This window comes from Sphaeramia orbicularis, chromosome 1 (genome assembly GCF_902148855.1).
Source record: "Sphaeramia orbicularis chromosome 1, fSphaOr1.1, whole genome shotgun sequence".
In the NCBI taxonomy this organism is placed as follows: Eukaryota; Metazoa; Chordata; class Actinopteri; order Kurtiformes; family Apogonidae; genus Sphaeramia; species Sphaeramia orbicularis.
Window position 1 is genome coordinate 20,872,341 of NC_043957.1, and position 23,113 is coordinate 20,895,453.

The window sequence follows — 23,113 nt, forward strand, 5'->3', positions numbered from 1 at the left end:
GCTTATACTGCAGCTAGCCACCAGGAGGAGATTGAAAAGGTCTGGCTTCAGTTTTGGGCTGCTGTCATCTATATATGGGGTCAATCTAGACCAAAGAAGGACTAAAGGAGAGAAACTGAGCATTTTGTTGATTGTGATGAATGCCACCACCATAACTTTCTGGTAAAATTTTTGAATTTTGATCTTACAAATTGTCCCTCTAAAAATAAAAAAAAATCTCACGCTGTCCCAAGTAAATATGTCAGTAAAATGTATTTAATATTTAATCAGGACATCAAAGCTAAGTGGTGCATTAGTATGCACGGTGAGTATGGCAGAAATAGTTTTTTGAGCAGATTCCTGGAGCTCTGGGGAGCCCATGACTCTTGCCAGAGACAACAGCAGCGCAGGCTGCAGATGCAGACGGTGGAAAGTCTCCAGTTGAGCTGCTAGCTTTTCTGGACACAGACATGTGGGATATGTCACAGCCAATTTTAGCTGCAAGTGAGAAATATCCAATTTACACAGGGATATGTATGGTTCAGTCAAGTACAACAAAGACTATGCGCTGCTTTTTTCCAAACCTTAATTGACAAGTAAATGATAATATGTGAGCTTGTGAAACTCTGCAGAGTTCCTGCAGATAGAATTAGACAGAAACATTTTTAAGGGAAAATATTTGTCCACCCTTCCGACTACAGCTTGACCTGAATAACGGAGATGCTGAACAAATGTGTGTTTAGAGAATGCACAAAAGAAAGTGCTCCAGCACTATGACTCATTGGCTGCTTTGAAAAATAATTTACACTTTGAAAAACAGATTCAGTCAAAATAATAAAAATGCAGCAAAAGCATAAAATTATGATACTTCAAAGGTCCCTTTATTCTAGTTTGAAATAAAGTCCATCTAACTGGATTATTAATGTGAATTTGTGACACTGTCAGCTGCACATTACAAACCATTTAAAATGTTTTTTGCATGTCTTTCCTATATGTGCCATCTTTTTCTGAACACATGCTGTATATAGATGGCAGGGTTTTCATGCAGCCTGCAGGGAACAGCTCCTGAGGGACTTGATTCAGGGCAAAATATTCTGCTCCTTCCTTGCTGCTGTTCATAGAGCCTGCGGTAGCTGCAGCTAATAAAAGTACATATGTGATAAATGTAAAATCTGTGCAGCTTCACCTACTTCAAATATGATTTCAGATGGCTTAATTTTCCTATTTTATACAGCAGTCCATCACACATGATTATTCAATGTATTACAGTGTTGTGTCCTGTTAATTACCTATATCACAGTGCTCCACAGTCTAATGTGTCTAATATTCTACTCTACTCTACTCTACTCTACTCTACTCTACTCTACTCTACTCTAATACTCTATTCTACTCCTGTAGCTCAGGAAGTGAAGAGGGTCATACTCAAACCAGATCAGGGGTGGTTGAATTCCTGGCCCTGTCAATATGTTGAAGTGTCCTTGGGCAAAACACTGAACCTGAATTTTGTCATGAGGCACTCCTGCATGCCACAGACCCCTCCCTCAAGATCATTAGGCTATCAGTTTCACCTGCTAGTGCCACACCTGGAGCAGATCACCATTAGGAGCCTTTGTAAAGCGGGGTGCACACATGAAGATTTTCTAAATCTGAAGCGATAGTTTGTTCTAATAATAATCTAATAATCTGTTACAGATTCCACGCATGAAGATAAAAAATCAGGCATTGAACAGTTTTGATCGTACTGTATGTGGTGTATTCTGATTATGTCAACACAGCACACCACACACATAACGATTCTGTTCCAACATTGATCTAGAATCTAGTCCTCCAAGCCAGAAATCTCGTGTGATCAAATGTGATCTAACAAAAACGAAGAAGAAGAAACATAGCAACAACCAGTAAACACAACACGCTACATAGAGGAGGACAATAAGAGAGGAGGGAACGATGGTGTTCTTGGGACTATTTTTGACAGAAAAATCCCCGAATTTTTGAGGTCCACCGAACTTTATGTTTCAGGTCGGCCATGCTTGTTTTTATTTACGCCCGCTTCCTTGTTTCTCAGTCAGATTGCTTCTTGATTGGCTACATTCTGTTTCATGTTACAATTCATGGAGTCATGACTTGGGAGTTGTCGGCTTTCCCCACACATGAAGATTTTTGGTCATAAATATTGAAAAAGTTTAATATTTACAATTGTCGGCCCCGACCCGTTTCGGAGCCGATTATCGGGACAAATTCACTCTTAACACACCTCAGACCACAGGATAATCTTATAGGATAATCTTATAAAATATGAGATAATCTGGCATTTGCTGTCCTTGGTTGGGAAGAAAGAAAATTGGGACAAAAACAGCCCGATTATCTTTATGTGTGTACCCCACGGCTCCTCTGCTGCTCCATAGACTCACCCAAACTTTCAGCCCATTTCACCTCTTTGCCATAACCCGGACTCTCACCATCCTGATCCTGTCACTGTGGGCTCTGTTTTAACACCAGGTTTTGTTTTAGGTTAATAAATCTGTTTTCTCCCTTCAGTACCGAGTGCACGAGTCCATTCATTCACCCAGTCATGACAAGTTTGACCCACTGCTTTTTTCAGTGTGAATGTTTGATTGAGACACATTATCAAGCAGTAGGTGTGCAAGTGGAGGCACTGTAGAAATGCAGCCCTTTTACCACATAATATAAACAATCTAAAATGTACCGTTCTGCACCACTGCTTTGGCAAATCATCCATGTAAAACCAAGATTGCCACACAGTGGGCTGTGCAGCCACCAACAGCCGAACACGGTCTGAAGTTGTTCTTCTTTATTATGATGCTATTTCTTCAAGTGGAGCAAAATATTGCACTCAAACACACCAAACATTTTAGTCACTCTCTAGCCGGTAGGGTCAAAAGGACACACCCTCTGCTCTCCAGTAGAAATACACAGCTATACAACCCCTCCACATTACAGGCTCTGCGACTGCACGGCCGTGTTCAGACCTGACATTAACATCCATTCACATGTGGACAGCTCTAAAGCAAGGTGGGAACACACTCAAGACACATTGAGGACACGCTGAGATCCGATCTCCTAAGACACATTCGGAGGGGATCTGGGACACATGTGACCACATTCTGTTTGCACACTTTCAAAAATAGAGGTACCAGCTTGTACTTAAAAGGGTACAAATGCTTGTCGCTGGGGGCGTACTTTTTTGAGAGACATTTCTGTACCCTTTCGAAATGGTCCATTTTTGCACCTTAAGTACTTTACATAGAAAGAAAACTCTCATATAGTTGATAATGCCACGATGTTTAAAGTTTGAACCGGTGGCCTAATTGAGAAAAAAAAAAAAAAAAAAAAAACAGCATAGGCAAGCTAGACATCAAGACATGGAGGTGTGAATGAAAACTTGATAAAACAGAGATTATGGCAATAATCAGAGGTTCTAATAAGCTAAATAAATCATTAGGCTATTATCATTGAGCTAATTGGGCTATTAAATTAAAACACAAATTATTTTGAAATATAATATAGAGTAATTACAGTATGATATATAATAAATAATGCGCTAAGCCTAACGTTTGAACTATAATTAGGCCTACTGTTCAGTTCTCCTAGCCTATAGCCTGTTCTCATGGTCTACACACATTGTTTAATGCTGCAGGGTACCTTATAGTACAAATTTGTGCTTTACATAACTTTGGACCCTTTTTCATAGTCTAAAGGTGGAATTCTGGCCTCCTAAAGACCAATTTTGTACTTTTGAGAGAACATTCTTAAAAAATGTACTTATAGCTACATAAATGTTCTGATCTCGTACCTCTGTTTTTGAGAGTGCAGTCTGAACATGAATGTGTCCCAGGATGGACCAAAGCTCTGTCTACTCTGCTGCTGTGCTCTTTTTAGCACACCAATAATGTCAAAGTGTTTTAAAGATGTCTGAAAACTTCAAAAAGAGTGCTTCATATGTGTAGTATTGTGTCCGAATACCAGAACAACTTTTTTCTTGTCTGAGTAGATAGAGAGAGAGAGAGATGCAAACTGGGAAATTTACAGTATAGCAGCATAACACACATTCAATAACAATACAATATCACAGCAAACATGAGTATAGAGAAATATAACATAAGAGCAAACACTATACACTGTACACTATGAAGTACAAGTATAAAAAAAAATCTGGGTAGAATCTGAATAGTAACTGTAATGTGCTGAAATAGAACTGTAAGGTGCAAAACAAGTTGAAATATTCCATAGTTTGCATAATCAAGTATGAAGTCATAAACACGTTTTAAGCATTTGAAGATTCACATCAGTATAAGTGTAAGATAAGAGCAGAGTCAATAGAAACACATGGAATGGTCAAAGGTGTCCTACTGTTATTAAAGGTGTGTGGATTATTTCACACAGTCACCACATTAGTGAATAACAGACAACAGAAACATTCCAACCTAATGCATAGTGCATTGCACAGACTGCACATTGAATTAAATATGCAAAGAAACAATACAGTTGTACTGTGTTTTAAGCCACAGATGAGCTCATGTGTTTGCATACAGAGAGCGGAAGTGAGATATGATCAGTTGTGATCACTGGAGATGCATGTGGAGACGCATATCAACAGCAGGTGTGAACAGACACACTTACAGCCGTCCATTTGAAACCAGATAACAAAAAACATGTTAATAACAAATCTGAATAAGGCCTGAGCAGGTATAAGTGTTTGGAGCATGTTTTTGTGTGTTTTTGTTTGTTTTGCTTTCTACAGTAGTGTTTTTAGCTTTCACCCACAGTTACTGTCAGGTTTAGTGGTCATGAGTACTTCTTTACCTTTAGGCAACAAAACTGTTTAAATGTAGGAAGACATAATGCTTCAGATTAAAATGGACCTGTTCATAATGTTAAGTGCGTGTTAGGAAACCTTTCTGCCACAACACTTCTCACTCAAAGGTGAATATCACATACTACCAAAGAGGCAATTATAGTAAATGATGAGTAATGACATTTATATTAAAAAAATTATATTGTCAAGGATGTTTTTTGTTTTGAGAGAGAAATTAGATTTTAAGAATGCAAATGTAAAAAGACATTCCAGCTAATATAGATCTAGATTTAACTCGTAACAAGCTAAAACAATAGTTTCTTAATATCCCAGCAGCAAGGTTATAATAGTTTTGGATTTTTAATTATAGTTTAGTTTTAATTAGTTTTGACTTTTTTTTTCTCTTATTCAGTTAGTTTTAATTAGTTTTTAGAGCAGGTTTGTTAGTTTTTATTAGTTATCGTTTTTTTCTGAATGCTTAGTTTTAGTTTAGTTTAGTTTAGTTTTAGTATTAGTTTTAGTTATTTCATATATTTTATCTTCCTCATCCTATTCAAAGAAATTAGTGAGGCGTGGATATGGGCTACCCTGGACACTTTATTTGGGGGTCGGGTTAGGGCGGCTCATGGACTGAGCAGAGACACAATGTACCGTACAATGTATAAATTCCCTATAGCAGGTTGAGGTGGGGTGCAATCCATACACAACGTCACTTACGTGAAACAATGCGAAGATGTGCAAAGCATGACAGAAGATGCACAATGCAGCCAGCAGTTAAAGCAGATAGAAACATATATAAACCAGCTAACCAGCAGTTAAAGCAGATAGAAACATATATAAACCAGCTAACCAGCAGTTAAAGCAGATAGAAACATATATAAACCAGCTAACCAGCAGTTAAAGCAGATAGAAACATATATAAACCAGCTAACCAGCAGTTAAAGCAGATAGAAACATATATAAACCAGCTAACCAGCAGTTAAAGCAGATAGGAACATATTATAAACCAGCTAACCAGCAGTTAAAGCAGACAGAAACATATATAAACCAGCTAACCAGCAGTTAAAGCAGATAGGAACATATTATAAACCAGCTAACCAGCAGTTAAAGCAGATAGGAACATATATAAACCAGCTAACCAGCAGTTAAAGCAGATAGGAACATATTATAAACCAGCTAACCAGCAGTTAAAGCAGATAGAAACATATATAAACCAGCTAACCAGCAGTTAAAGCAGATAGGAACATATTATAAACCAGCTAACCAGCAGTTAAAGCAGATAGAAACATATATAAACCAGCTAACCAGCAGTTAAAGCAGATAGGAACATATTATAAACCAGCAGTTAAAGCAGATAGGAACCTATTATAAACCAGCTAACCAGCAGTTAAAGCTGACAGAAACATATACAAACCACTTATAAACATATATAACCCAGTTCCTCATCAGTAAACCACACCTTAGCAGATTTCTCATATCTTAATCATCTCCAGTTCCATTATTAGCTAACTTTGCTTCAGTTCAGTTCAGCTAGCTGTTGCTAGTAACATCAAACGTTTTTTAACATTCTAACAGGTTCCATACCTCTGTAATTGGATTAGTTTTGATCCTCCTCTTTTCTCCTCTTCTAAACTGTGCAGTTCAGGGCTTGGAAGGCCTTTTCATGGTGATAAACTCTCCAGTTTTAACCTGGATGCTAGTCCTGTTTGACTCTGTACTTTAGCTCAGCTCTGTCTGTCACTCACGCGCACACACGGTACGCCAAAAAAAAAAAAAAGAAAAAAAAACCCGACCCATGTATCACTAAAGTAAACCCCAGACAGGACTGTGCTGCTTTGTCCCAGCTTTAGTCTGTATGTTCCAGGTAGAGTGGGGACCAGAAGACAACTGGAAACCACCAGTGACCACACATGACAGACTGTGTAGTGTCGTATGGTGTCACCAGCTCAAACTGCTGGAGCGAAATAAATTAATTTCATATCAATCCGACATTGACAGAAACGAAAACGAAGGGAATTGTATCCATAATTTTTATACGTTTTAGTTAGTTTTGTAAGCTCACAATACAGTTTCAGTTAGTTATCGTTTTTTTCTTTTAATTAGAGTTTTTATTTATTTCAGTTAACGAAAATGTTTTTTCAATTTTAGTTTTCGTCATTTCGTTCGTTTTCGTTAACGATAATAACCTTGCCCAGCAGCAGATCAAGGCTGTTGGTGTCTGTTCTAGACCCTTGCAAAACTTATTATATTACTAATATCAATCAATCACAGCTCCTCAGTAGAACGTTTTTTTTTCCTGGTGGTATTTTATTTTTTTTTCTTCTTTCTAACAAGGTTGTTCTTACAGCGTACAAAAGCAGATGTACATGAATAGTGTGGTGCATCACAGACATGCAGGTACAAATTGCCTGTACCATTATATACAACAGGGTGGGTGTAAATACCACAGTTAGTCGTTGACACCTGGGAGCAAGTAGCTTCTGCCTTCAAATGAAGTGTTACCAAAAGTACATTTCAGAGTCTTTTTAAAATGTGAGTCACACAAAGACAAAATATGTTTTCAAGCGCTGTCCGCCTCAGTCATTAAACCCACAGCTTACGATCCTGCATCATTAATGCACAGCCTGTTTGTTTGCTTGTTTGCAGGGCTTGTACCCGGGTTCAGAAGAGGGCTGGCAGGTGTACAGCACAGCCTCAGATCCCGACGGTAGGTGTGTGTGCACGGTGGTCGCTCCAGCAAGAAACCTCTGTAAACGAGACCCTCGAAGTCGACAACTACGCCTGCTGACCGAACAGGTGTGTGTGTGTGTGTGTGTGTGTGTTTGTGTGTGTGTTTGCTTGTTTGTCTTTGTGTGCATCCCCTGCATGTTACTGTGGGTAACATTGCGATGCAGCACAGGGAAAAGGCAGCATACTGGAATGAAATATTCACTGGACTGTCTCTTTGTTTTGACACTTGCAGAGCCACACATGAATAGACACACACACACACACCTACACACACACACACCTACACACACACACACACACACACACACACACACACACACACACCTACACACACACACACACACACACACACACACCTACACACACACACACACACACACACACACACACACACACACACAGGTTTCACTGACAGATGTATCCCTGATACATCAGTAGCTGTATCCTCTACAGACTTCCAGTCATTCAACATGCCAAAAGAGTTTAACCTCACAGGAGATCCTGACAGATGGGTGGCAAAGAAAGACGTTGTTGGGCAGTGCAGATCTATATGAAGACTGGTTTAGCCTGTGTGTTCATACATGTGTCTGTGTGTATTTATGAAGGGAAGTGCATTTCACTGTGTAAGCACATTTCCCTCTATGCATATGTGCAACCGCAGAGAGAAATAAAAGTGATTTGTGACAGAAGTTGATGAATTATTGAATGCTGGTAGACCTACAAACATCCCAAAGCGTGCACAGCCACACATTTTATTACCATCAGAGGTGGTCAAAGTCTACACAGTCTTTGTTCGAGTAAAAGTACAAAAATGGCACTGGGAAATTCAACTAAGAAAATGGTCAGGGTCTGACATGTATTCATAAAAAGTAGCTCTCTGAAGAACATTTCAACTGGCTGTTTCCATGCAAAACTAACTCTCTTACATCATATTAGTAAAAGACTATTATAACTAATAAAAGTATTATTTTCTAACAAATATTAAAGTAGGATTGAAGAAGCAGTTAAAGGGAAGCTGTAATTTATCCCATGTAGTAATAATATTTAACATCCACTGATCATTAATCTGTAAGAAAATGGTCTAGTAACTGGATTTTAAAAGACACATGTACATCCAAAGCCCTGCAATGAACTGGCAACACATCCAGGGTGTACCCCGCCTTCTCCCCATGGTGACTGGGATAGGCTCCAGCACCCCCACCACCCTCCAGAGGATTTATTGGTTTGCACAATAAAAAGGAAAAACAGGAAAACAAAAAAACAAATATGCCAAATTGTGCAGGTGGAACCAAAAACCCCTCGATGTTTATAACATAATTTCACTGACTGAATGATATTGGATGTTAAGTACTTTTTAGCTCACAGCGGTTAGTTAAAAGCCTTCTCTAACGAAACTACTGGTCGGATTGATTTGAAATTTTATATGTAGCTTCCTTGGCACAATGTCTGCAAAGTTTGTCCACAGTTTTGAGAAATTTAGATTTTTGAATTTTTGACAAATGTTGTGAAATATTAAACATTTGCCTTTATTTGTAATGGTCCATATTTTGATGGCTTATAATATGGAAATGGTCAGAGATATCAGTATGATTACTATTGAGCACTGATAGGAAGTCAAATATAGATTTTGATTTAATTAATTGAGTTCTCCTCCAGTGAAAGTGCCACCCACTTCTATTGGGAGATTGATCTCCTGCATCAAAACCACAGGACTCAAACATAGAACAGAACCTGCCAACCTCACAAATTCAACATGTTATTGATTCTTAACAGAACAGAGGGCCATTGGTCCTATTTTTGAATATGTATGGATGTCAGAGTGAGATGTTTTGTAAATGCATACGAGCCCGATCAAGCGAAAGTGAACATCAACATTGTGCTGTCTCTAAGTTAAATTCATAATGTAATTAAGTTAAAAAAGGGCTAAAAAGTGAATGCCAGTTTTAAAAATAATAAAGTAGTAGTTGCTCTGAGATAATTGATGTTCTGCTGCCACCTACTGGCCACAGTAATTATCCACGTAATCCCACAGTTTAGTCATGCGCAGATGCGCAGTATGAGACGGAGACTTCCTGATAGCGGTTGTTGCTGAATGCTATCTGATATGCTTCGGTCTTGGAGACTATGTGTCTGTGAGTAATATGCAGCGATAATCATTAAGACTTCATACTTAATGTTTAGAGAAATGTCATGTTGTTGTCCGTAGTGTGGTTTATCGATATATGTTTCTGTTTAATGTTTCTGCTAGCTAACAATCGCTAACCGTTTTAGCTTGTAGCCGTTTTGAATAAACTAGCACACGTGGCGTACAGTGTTACTCATGACCGCCAAGTTTTGTGTTTGACAATTTCTACATCTGTGCACTGATGTATGTTTGTATTTCTGTGTTACAGTTTTACAGTTCAGTGAAGTGAAGTGAAGTGAAACGAAAAGAAATGAAGTGTAATGCAATGCAATTCAAAAACCTTCAGTAAAAGACAAGAAAAGACAAGCCTTGTGTGCTAATTGGAGGACTTTTAACTGTTAACTAGCTGTAGAGCTTTGCACAAGTGAACGCATCGCAGGGGCAGCATAAACAAGAAAAAGTAAATTTGCACACATTATTTATCAAGTGGGTTCATTTTTTAGCTAAAGATATCTGTTTTTTGGAACTGTTATCCTTTTTAAAATACCACTTGTAGAAAAAAAGCTACAACCGATTTGATCATTTGTACTTTTTACACCATAGCCATAGCTCGAATTTGATGCAAAAAAATTGTTTTTAAAAAATTGGAAAATTTACTCAATCTGTCACATTTAAAAAGACTATCTGAACCGAACCAAACCTTCCTGCTAGGCTGCAGTAAATTAACAAAAAGACATGCAAAAGACTGTCTATTGCTTAGAGAAATTAAAATTCTGTATGATGAAGTTTGTGAATTCATACACTGGTCACATTTAAAATGACTATCTGTGAACTGTTACTGAGAAATTCCTCTTTATTTGTAATTTATCATATCAGAATGGACCACCACAAGTTGTAAATAACACTGTGTTAGTATTAAATACATTAAATAAAACATTGTGATTATATCTGGTTTGTTGTTTTAATAAATAAGTCAACATTTTGGGTGATGCATACAATGATAAAGAGTTGTCCATGTGTTACTATGACAACCTGTCCACATGTTACCACATTCTCATGTCAATAAAACAGAGACTTTTCAATATTTTACTCCAAAATGTATTTTCAGAATAGATTAACATAATATCTAAAAGGTTTTGTCCTATTTGATATCAATTTCTGTTGCGAACGTCATGTTTTGAATGTTTGCATGAAGCTTAAATAATTGATGTCTGTTTCAAGTCCACATGTTACAGAGTAGTAATTTGACATTTTTCACTTAAACATTTTATATCCCCACATTTTGTTCTATATAATGTTAAAGTGCTCATAAATACCTACTCAAATATGTCTAATACTTGCATATAAGTTACTGTGCTTACATGACAGAGGCTGTTGAACATGAAATGTGTCCATGTATTACCACTTGATGGGGCCCATATGTACGTGTACACAACTGTGAGTGCACTTCAGCACAACTGGAGACATAACGAATGACATGAGACGTGAGAATGGTGATAAATGATAAAGGCCCGTGAAGACTAGGAGAGACCAGTCCTTCTCCCCTGTCACTGTGTTCCTGTTGGGAGGTGTCTGTATTTATGAATCTTAATTAGCTCAGTGTGTGTTTGGAAGTGACACCTAGATCCCGCTGTGTGTGTGACTGTGCGTTTGTGTATGTGTTGTTCTCATATTTTCCGCTCATCTCCGGCCTCCCCAGCATGTGTTACAGCGGGAGATGTGTGGGTGGATTTTTTGTTGCCAGAGCATTTGTTTGTTTGTTTGTTTGTTTGCATATCACTTCAGGATTTCTGGGGCATTTTGCGAGTGTGTATAATAATGTTTTTTTTTTATTAAGTACCAAAAGAAATGTGAGGTATCTGGTACTGGTTCAAGATGGTTAATTAGAGACAGTGAGGGCTTGTTGGGTGTGAGAAGAACATAAGGGAGAATATAATGCATTTACTGAAAGGCTCCTTCAAAGACAAATGTAATCTGTCGATCCTTAGATTGGATTAGATTTGATTAGATTAGACTATATTAGATTAGACTGAATTATATTATGTTATATTATATTATATTAGATTAGAGTGGAGTGGATTAGATTAGACTGAATTAGATTCAACTGAATTAGATTAGATTAGTTTAGATTAGAGTGGATTAGATTGGATTAGATTAGACTGAATTAGATTAGATTAGATTAGAGTGGATTAGATTGAATTAGATTAGATTAGCCTGAATTAGATTAGATTATACTGAATTAGATTAGATTAGATTGGATTGGGTTAGATTAGATTAGATTAGAGTGGATTGGATTGGATTAGATTAGGTTAGATTAGAGTGGATTATATTATATTATATTATGTTATATTATATTATATTATATTATATTATATTATTCTAGATTAGATTAGATTAGATTAGATCAGGGATTCCCAAATTTTAAACTCGCAGAGACTGGTGACCCTCCACCATCCCCGAAGTGACTGAAGCATAGAAAAACAATGATACTGTGGCATATTTGCTGCATTGCATTGTGAGTACTTGACAGTTTACTCAGTGTGTTCTGTTTTAAGTGCAGGGGTGGAGGAGGGGTTTATGTTGATTCTTATTTAGGTTAATGTGTCTGTTTTACAGTTTTTATTGGCCTTTTTATGTTTATTTTACTTTTATTAATGTGACACCATTCGTCAAAGCCGTAGACTGAACAATGTCTTACCTGGTTGTCTCTGTCCAGCTGTTGTTCATGCTGAAATAATGAAACCTTTGCTCTTATGAAGTAAAAGCCCTTCTTATTCACTTTTTAACTCTCAATATCCCTCCATCTAAGTACAAGTGCAACAATACTGCCCTTAAAAACTCGTAACCACCTTAGGGATCACATGAAGAAGTGTCTCACAGTCATCTCGCCACCCCCTGCTGGAGTTCCCACCCCCACACACACACTTTGGGAACCCCTGGATTAGATTACATTATTTCTCTCAATTACAAAAAATGTGTATAAACATTCTGTCATGAGCTACTCTGTTTGGTCTCATTTGTTATGTAGTCGATGTGATTTCCACTTTTTCTTGTAAAATATGAATTGTAGTAATTATTTTAATTAGTGCTATTCAGTCTGACAGTGAACTCTTCCCAGCAGCAACGTCTCCACTAAACTTCATTTCACACAGGCAAGCAGATACAGGAACTGGAACTCATTTCTGCTGAAGACAGTTTGCCCCTTTTTTATGATTGTTTTATAATAAGCAGTAAAACTTGCCACTGTAGTGACAGAACATTGCAACATCATTAAATATTTAGGACCATATTTCTGTTTCATCTATTTCGTTCAGTTTATGAGCAACGGGAGAGGTTGTACTTTCTGTAAGAGGTATGATGAAGAGTTTTAAAACCCAGACATGAGTTAACATTTTGAACTTGGTTCCCTCACTTCAAAGTCGGTCAGTTTTATTTAACAGGTTTTTGGTTACTTGAAATAAGGTCTGTTTTTCACACAAGTTTAAGGGATTTTCACATTTTGTCCAAAAACGTAAAATATTATAAATACCCATCTACTGATTTTTCAAGCATTTACACATCTTTTAAAAGTACAGCTTCTGTCAAGTGACTGAATGAAACTACAGAGGGTGTGAGCGTCATTAAATACCAACCTTTAAATCCATTGTGTTGCTACATTGCCGCAGGATAAACGGAAAAGTTTTTGTAGAAGAAAGCATGGTGTATCAGCTTACAATTTAGAAGCCTGGTGGTGCCATTGAAGATATTTGACCACTATAGTTGTAGTTTCCTTAAAGCCTGATATTAGCGTTTTACTTTTGAAGGTTGCATTTATGCTTTAGAACTGAAAAAGGTGGTTCAACATTTATTGAAATAATACAAAGTCAAAAAGAAAAATGGAAATATCCCCACAACACAATGAAGGGTTGATGCTAATTCTGTGGTTAACCTGTTAAAATATGTAGTGTAGCACTAGCTGACGGTGTTTAAGAAATTTCACAAACCCCTTTTCCACTGAAGCAGGTCCAGGACTACTTCAGAGCTCTGTATTTTGACAACTTGCTTTTAGCCAAGAAAACTGATTCCAGAGTGGCATTGCTGATCTATAACCAGGAAACTTAAACATTAGGGACATTGCAGACAAGACTTAAAGGTAAAGAACATGATGAACTAAAACTTTGTGGGAAAAAAACTAAACAAAATAACAGTTACAGTTAGTGTCTTATCTTTCTATGAAATTGTAATATCAAAGGACTGTGGAAGAAACTAACTGTCTCACGGCACTGTAACATAAAATTAAAAAATGTAAGTGTAAAAAGGCTTTGCCAAATAAAGGCTTTCATTGATCATGATGGTAGTTGGTGGCTGTCACTATAGTTAGCAGGCATGGACAAGCAAGGCTGTGCCTCTGAAAATGTCAAGAAAGCTTTATTGTGATAAATTGACCATAAATTGGAAGTCTACATTAGAACGTCAGGTATGTTCTCACCTGAAAATATCAGTAACTTAATGTGACACGACAGTAGTATTTCATCTTTCAGAACATACTGCAGCCTACTGGTAGCTGAGATTAATATCTAGCATTAGTGTAATTCATTTTAGTTCTGTCATTGGTTCATCTACCTACAGACACTGTGACTTCGTGATTGTCTTGGTGGAAAAGTAAACCAGTTTTAGAAACTGCAGAAGGTAAAGTAACTCCAAATTAACACTGGACTAGAAACACAACCAGAACCAAAATCTATGTACTTAGATGTGCAGTTCATTGGAACCAACCTGTAAGTTTACTAGCACACAGTCATAGCATTAGGCAAACAACAGGTGTTTTATCAAACAGCAAAACACCCAAATACAAATATAAATGTGGAGGTTGGAGATTCTTTTAATATTTACTCATATGAACCATGTGTCTGTGTGTGTGTCTGTTTGTGTCAGGTTCAGAATGTGAGCCAGTCCATGGAGGTGGTAGACCTGCGGACATCCAGAGACCTGCAGTACGTCCGAGACTCTGAGCCATTGGTGAGAGGAGTGGACGGACGTTTACACACTTATGTGGCAAATCCTCGCAGTTTGACGGCCAAGGGCCTGCAGGTACACACACATGAACACACACATACACACAGACGCAGTCAGACACCAACACATGCACAGTGTTAGATGCTCGCTGTAGGGAACACATAACCTTTGGTGTGAAAACATTGATTTCATGCATGTCAAGATAAAATTTCTTGCTTGCCTTCAGACACACAAGTGTCTTTCATGAAGGGGGCAAAATTTGTCTTGAAGCTGTCAATATGCCTGCTTCATGTCCACTTTGCTCAAGCGTCACACAGACTTATGCAGAAGGTGCCAACAAAGCTGCAGCATCACTGCACACATTTCAGGACTCCAAGCTGTTCACAGAATCTGTCTGACGTTTAATAATGACATCTACAAAATATCACCACAGAAAAGAAGACAAGACAATGAAACTCAACTTGAAGGAGTTCATGAACTGCATTCGCTTTTCTCAGTTTGTTATTGGTACCTCAAATTGTAGGAAAAAAAGATCAAGGTGACTAGCAGGAGACATGTTGACTTTTATTGAGGGAGAGCTAAATGTATTTCAGAAATCACTCCTTAAATTAGGAGTACTAATCTCATCAGACACGGTATTTTCTACCATGATGCCTCAAGCAAGCGTCTGTGCCAAAAACACGCCAGCAGGCTAGTGGAAGATTATCTCAAGAGGCGGAGAATGAGAGGCTATGGATCTAAAGGAATGAGGAGCAAATGATGTGAACAGTTAAATCATCTGTGAAACGGCTGCTGTAATGTCTTCAATCGAAGGCTCAGGACTCACATTTCTTATGTCATTGAACTGAAAGGTAATAAAACCTGCACATTGATTGTCTACACCTGCATCAAACACCCACACTGAACACTGATTTAGGAGTTAGGCCTCTACAGGCGGCTGATTTAAGAAAAAAACTAACAACACTAAATGTCTAGTAAGTACTGGGCTTTTGAAAAGTTAATTGGACTTAATTAACAGTAACCAACGAAAATGTACCATGATCGATGAGTAACCCACTTTCCATAAACAGGTATTTTTTAAAATTTGTATTTTATAACAAAATCTACTGCTTCTTCACATTGAGAGGAGCCAGTTGAGGCTACATGCCCCGTAGTGAGGTTTTTGGGGCATGTTCAACAGGGAGGACACCCCGGGGCAAACCCAGGACACACCGGAGGGAGTCAGTCCTGGGAACACCTCAGTGTCCCCCTGGAGGAGCTGGAGAATGAAGGGAGGTCTGGGTTTACCTGCTGAGGTTGTTACCTCAGTGGCCTGGTCCAGATAAGTGGCAGAAAGTGGATGGATGGCAAATGTGCCAAACTACAGAATGATTTGCAAGTAAGTGCAGGTTACTCTAATGCATTTATGGATGCATTTATTCACATAAAAGGGGTTTTACACATTTGTCAATCAGTTCCTGTCATTCAATATTGTAACCTTACTCCTAGTTATCTATCCATATTTCCTAATGTATACTGCAACTTATCTGAAGAAAAAGATCCACAAATGATGAAATATTGACTTGTACTTTTTTTAATAAAATGTGTTTTTTTGTATTTTTTATTTTTTCATATTCTATTTTGAGACACAAATCACCTAAATCCTAATACCAGGGTATAAAAACTAGACCCTGACCGCTGAACTACAGGCTTATAACACATGTATTGGTATTGATTGACCTTAGCAGAGATGCTTCTTTTCTTAGGATCAGTATTTGTTTAGAATAGAATAGAATAGAATAGAATAGAATAGAATAGAATAGAATAGAATAGAATAGAAAACTTTATCTGTTTCAGGTGAAAACTGACCTTTCTCTTTTGTCATGGCATAAAAGATTTTTTTGAGGATGTTTTTTTGAGGCCAGTGGTGGAGGGGATGGGAGGGGTCCTCTGTGATGAAGGTGGTTTTCCTCATCACTGAGCATCTGTACAGTTCACACAGAGGGGGTGGGGCTATTTGAGTGATTTTACTGCCCTGACTTATTATTCGGGATAGTTGTTTGTGTTTGGTGGTGAGGAAGTTGAACCAGGTTGAAATCTTATAGGTGAGGATGGATTTGATGAGTGACTGGTAATCGAGGGTTAAAATGTTGTTGCTGATGTTAAGAGTTCTGAGTTTTCTGAGCAGGTGGAGACGCTGTTGTGTCGTTTTGTAGACAGAGTCTGTGTGTTGTCCAAAGGACAGGCAGGTGTGAATGTCTGTCTTAACATACTTAAAACTCTGCACCTGCTCCACACACAGACATGGATCTGCAGGGGTTGGAATAGATCTGCTGGGCTTTTCCCTCAGGACCCACTGCATAGCTCTTTTGTTTTTGTGACATTGAGCTCCAGCAAAGGGACCAGGGTCTGGACCTCATGCTGGTACTTTGTCAGGGCCTGGGTGTCTGTAATATGTGCACCCAAGGCCATGCTGTCTGCATACTTTTGTCGGTTCTGGGCTTTTTAGTAAAGAGGATATTAACTCTGGTCCATACTCAAACAGGGTAAATGAGGGTACTGCACATTAATAATGGATACCAGCCACTATTAAATGAAAAAAGGAGAAGATGATGAATTTCCAACATGGTGGTGATTAGACACTAATGAAAACATAATTATGAATATCATCCCCATTTGTTTCAAGAAGGATAAGTGTAAGGCACATTTACACACAAGTACCACAAATTGATGTCACCTATTTAAAGATTTAGGGAGGGTCTAATGGGCCTAATTGCTGAAGCAAAATAAAATATTCATTATTATAATTTCATTAGTGTATAATCACCTGAAAATAGGAACAGTTATATTTTCTTTACCCTAAAAAAATTATTTCCATAATCGCTCAGAATGGACATCCTCTTCTTTTTTTATTTTATTGTGAGTGGTATCCAGTATTAACATGAACTACTGTCAAACTACTGTTTGAGTTTGAACAGACATTGATAAAAAATCGAGAATGTGTAGACAAACTAAACACTGGGTGTAAAGAGTGTGTGATGCAGACCAGGGGCTCCATTTCCTCGTAAGGGTTCATGATTATTAAAATAATAATTGTAAGTTAAATGAATGAGGAGTTGATGGATTCTTTATTTTGAGGGTGACTGGCCATCATACCTGTGTGTGAATGAATGAATGAATGAATGAATTGTTTGTTTTGGTTTGTACATTAATCATTGAACACAGTACAATAATTATAATAAACATAAAAAACAAAAAATGAATTGGCTAGAAGCAAAAGTGTATTTTTTGCCTATCTTTTTCACCTGATCCACTGCTTACATTAAATTCAATGTGTACAGAATCGAGCATTCTCATTATAACAAAAGAATCAACAACAACAAAAACATATATACCATCTACCATCTCAACTTAATATCCCTAAATAATTTTATTCTGAAGGCTTTTTTTAAACTTTGTCAGAGCAGTGAACAACTTCAATTCATCACCAAGTCCATTCCATAATTTCACACCCACAACCCAAATACATCTAGACTTCACATTTGTCCTCACTTTCAAACATTCAAAAATTTAAAGACCTCTTAAATTATAGTTACTCTCTCTTATTTAAATAAAGTTTGAATGCTATTTGGAACAATATTATTTTTTACTTAATAAATCATTTCTAATATTTTAATATAGACAATATTAGGCCTGTAACGGTACACAAAATTTTCCAATCAGTACGTTTTCGGTTTTGAAAGCCACGGTTTGTTTTGTTTTTTTTTTTCCAGTTCAGTACGAGAAGAAAGAAAACCCCTCAAAATGTCTTTAAAGCATTTATGAATTTTTGAAAATTTTTCCCCCAATTTTTGGGGACAACAAAATACAGAAAAACAGGAATAATAATTCTGCTGCTATAAATCAAATAGAAGATAAAATAAATAAAATACTACTAAATGTATTTTAAACATTAGTATTGCACTTTTCCCTGAAAGGTAGTTTTGAACAAACAACAAAAATCTAATCACAGTTCTGTCAGTTCACATTCTGCGTTAAAATAACAACAAAAAAATTCCACATGAAGTGCAATGGTGAACGCAGAGGGTATTCAACGATACCCCTCCGTCCAATCCACCAGTTTGGCAAGTTCACCAGACCTCACACCACTAGACTTTTTTTATGGGGATACCTAAAAGACAAAGTCTATGCTATGAGACCTGCAACAGTCGCTGAATTGAGAGCAGCCATTGAATGTGAATGCACACAAATACCAAGGGAATTGTTTGGTGATGTGTGCGATTCCATTGCTTGGTGTTGTCAGCAGTGTCTGGACCAGATCGGACGTCAGTTTGAGAACAGGCGGTGACAAAACAATAAAATGATGTTTGTAAATTCTATTACATTATGAAAATTAAATGAATTTTAATAAACACCTACTTTACAATTATTTAAAGTGTGTATACATTTTTGTGGGACACCGTGTATTTATTCTTCTGGTGTTATATGTGATTGTGAGGGTTTTATCCATTCAACCAGATCCGGCCATATGTCCATACGTCCATCCGTTCAATCAAACCTGAATCCACTGCCAGCCTACCTGACGGAGAGCCTTTTGCACTTTCAGGGGCCACTGTAGTTGAGGGGCCGGTAAAGTTGGTTGGCAGTCGGTTGCAGTCTCAACTAAATGTCAAAACCAGGCTTTACTCAGAGCTAAACCTTTAATTCAGACTTCATTTTGTGAGGCTGCCTGGCTTTCTAATGTCCAGGTAATTAAACGTAGAAAGATGTGACTGATGTCTTGTTCAGGAAGAATTGATTGTTTATCTCTCCGAGTGCAAAGACAAAATTAGAAGTTAATGAAAATGTGTTAGATGAGCCACTCTGTAATTTACAACTTTAACTCTGTTGGTTGCCCTTTAGACAGATTACCTCCGGCTCTTTCTATGGCCATTACCTGTAAGTACATTTCACTCAGCCAGTTTTGGTCTGCTTGCACTTTTAGGGTTCCCTTCCCTCAGGCGAAATGACACTAAACCAGAAATGCCAAATGTCACACTGTGGCGGCCTCAACAACAAAGAAAGCAAGAAATGCTGAACATAGTGGTAAATTAGTGAACAGTAAACACAACACAGTGTTGTTAGAGGCACATAAACATTATGGAATAATATATCCATAATTAAAAAGCACCACATGGTATATGAACCGGACAGGGGATCCATAATCAGGCATCCCACACCCACACATGCAAACATATAACGCCTCAGCTCCCCAAATGGAGCGCATTATGGCCTTGCCTTCCGATAAATCCATTCAGCCTTTCATCTTTTTCGCCAGGCAATTACCAACATCACAGGGCACTGGGGTCTGATTTTAAGTTTTTATACAGTTTATTTTGTGTGTGCTCTTGTTGTTCCTTGGGGGGGGGGGGTTCACAGTCACAAGCTTTTGCACTAAGATGCAGAACTGGTGAATATTTATAGGATGTGCAGCTACAGAAAATCTATCAGTAACTCATGGACGGAATGGAACAAGGGAGTTGGAGACGGGGGGTCAAACCGAGATAAGAAGACAGTCACATAACAGTAGGAAGATGAAAGGCCTGTAGAGGAAAACCAAAATGAGGAGAGGAGAGTGTATTCCTATGGGGAAGGAGGGAGGGGTATACTTAAGGGGGAGTAATGGGCATGTAAAGGTTATAGGCAGAAAGAGGGAGGGGATATGTGTGAACCAGGAGAGTAGAAAGGGATGGAGATGAAGGAGGAGACATGGCAGGGGAGGGATTAAACACCTCTGCCCTTCCCAATCTAACAGGTCGTGACATTCTCAGATTTTTTTGTCAGAATAATTACTCATACATAATTAATGAATTAGCAACTAGAATCACTACATATGCCTCAGCAAAGTGTTGAAGTTGCAGTTTACACCCACGCTGTTTAGTGTTGATATTATATATGCACTGTAGACCTGCAGGAAACGATGAATGCTAATGACGAGCTCTTCACTAAAAGTATCTAATGGGGTATGAAATACAGTTTTGGGAGTAATTATTAGAAAAATTAGGAATCAGATACTGACCCAAAACAGCTGGATCTGGATTAGGTGTTGGTGACAAAGGTGCTGATCTGCAGGTAGATCTGCTCTGCTATAGTTTTTACTATGGTGCAAGATTTTAAAATAAATAAATAAATCAGTAAAAAGTTAACACTTGGATTTAACCAAGTAAACAGTTGAAAGCAGTAGAAAAAGCTGTATTGCATGAGAGACTTCTAGGTCGGTAGCTGGTTAGCATGAGAACTGCTGGAGGTATGGCTGCAGATGTTTGTGTTACGCATGAAGTGTAACTCCACCCACTGCAGGAGAAAGTGCTACAGAGTCTAAAAGAGGCTGAGAGGATGAGGAAGAGGAGGAGTTGAATGTCCAGGTGTGTGTGTCAGGGTTGGCTGAGGGACATCTACATGACAAATAATCACAGTGTAGATCCAGATGAGGGTCACTCACGTGGCTTCTATATCTACAGTATTCTCACTGCTTTACTTTGTCTACAGTTCTTTCCCACAGAGGACTGAAGTCTTGTACTGCTCTTCAATGCAATCAGACTCACCTGAACAATAACAGCGATTCTGCTGACCCCTCAAGAGTCCATTGCACTCGTGTTTTTGTGTAACACTGGGCTTTTAACACATTGGTTCACATCCAAAGTTAAAAAAAACCCTGCTGATCAAGGCAGTAGTGAAAGACATTTAAATGTGAGGTAAGCGTTTCCTGACAGTGATATAACAACTTCAGGACCAATGACCTGAACATCTCTGCTTAAAGGCAGACTTTCCGCAGAGGTGATAGTGGTTGACCTACATTATCATCGAGGTGGAAAGGCTTAAGGAGATGGTGTGTTGATAAAATACAGATTTTTCTACTATCAACAGCATTAGTTCAAGGTGTAATTTGATTTACTGCCTGCAGTGAATAAATAAACTGCAACCAAACAAACATCACAAATATGGACACAATTTGCAGATTACACAATGTGATTGAAAAGGCTGAGAGCAGAAGGAATAAATAACCTGAACCTTTGTGTCCTGTGTCTTGGCAGACCGTGGAAGATCTGTGTCCTGATGGGGAAAAACAAAAATTCACACCACACCAGTTAGGACTGATAAGGCTTTTGTCAAGGATCTGGTCCTGTACAGGTCATGAGGATTACCCCACCCCCCAAAGGGGAGGCAAGGGGTATTGTTTTTGGTTCAGTTTGCTCGTTTCTTTGTTTGTTTCACTCTAGCAGCAAAACTATTGCTTGAATTCATACTGAACTGGGTTTATAGATTGTCAATGACCTAGAATAGATCTGATTACATTTTGGGAATAGTAGGTCAAAGTTCAAATTTTTTATGAATGTTCAAAACCTTTTTTTCCTCCCCATTTTCTTATAATGGGCAAAATTTCAAATGTCTGTAACAGCAAAACTGTTAGTTGAATTCATACCAAATTGGGTTTATAGATTGCCAGTGACCCAGAATAGATGTGGTTACATTTTGGGAAAAGTAAGTCAAAGTTCAAATTTTTTATGATTTTTTTTTCAAATGTTCATAAAAACATCAATTTTGTTTCAATTTACTTCAGACTTGACACATATATAGAGGCAGTTGATATACTGACATCAGCACACGCATACACATGATGACATCAGCTGGATCTATGCTAAAATAAGGTAGAATATGTGCAAGCGGCAGAGTTTGTTTTGCCTGGCACCACTTGTTCAGAAATGTACCAGGAATTTTGCTGCCCATCTACACAATACCCTGCAAGTGACTTTTCTATTTAATAGGAAGTAACGTATCCTAGTAGATAAAATAAAAGGCATCAGATTCAATATAACAAGAATAAAATATTTTCATAATAAGTGTTGACATTAAAACTGCAGAGTTTGTGGTAAAAATTCACGTGCTGATGTGTTTTCTTGCACTTAGTATTAGTCTGGGGCTCAAACCACAGTGGATATGAATACTCACACTGATCCACCAGTTCAGCAGCAGGGGAGATGACTGCATGATTTCTCCTAAAATCAGTGAACATCACCTTTGTTTCTGATGCACTGATGTTTAAGGAGGATGATTCACACCAGTCAGTGAAGTCAGTCACTGTCTGTGGTGATAGGCTTCAGCACAGTTTAGTCCGTTTGCAGCACAGAAAACATGTTTTAGGGTTTAGTATCACTGTGAAACTTCTCTGTTATCATGCTGTTTTAGGTCATTTCTTGAATATTTTAAAGCAGAAATGTTAAAAATAGATTCTTTATTCAACTGAAGTATTGTCACACTAAAAGAAATTACACTTTAGAAAAACATTTTAAGCAGAGTGTGGGAAAGATGATAGATAAAGAGTGGCAGGGATTATAAACAAGTTGTGTGAGAGGCTGTTGAGTTTCCTGGATGTGTTGTTGTTGTTTGCTTGTATGTGGGGGTGTGAGATGTTCTGATGAGATGATAACATTTTTGTCTTCTCTTTTGAC

General features: G+C 37.9%; 1 pseudogene; it reads left to right on the forward strand.

The window, feature by feature from the left end:
- LOC115427541 (noelin-2-like) overlaps window positions 1-23,113 on the forward strand; it is a 100,738-nt pseudogene that overhangs the window by 13,918 nt on the left and 63,707 nt on the right.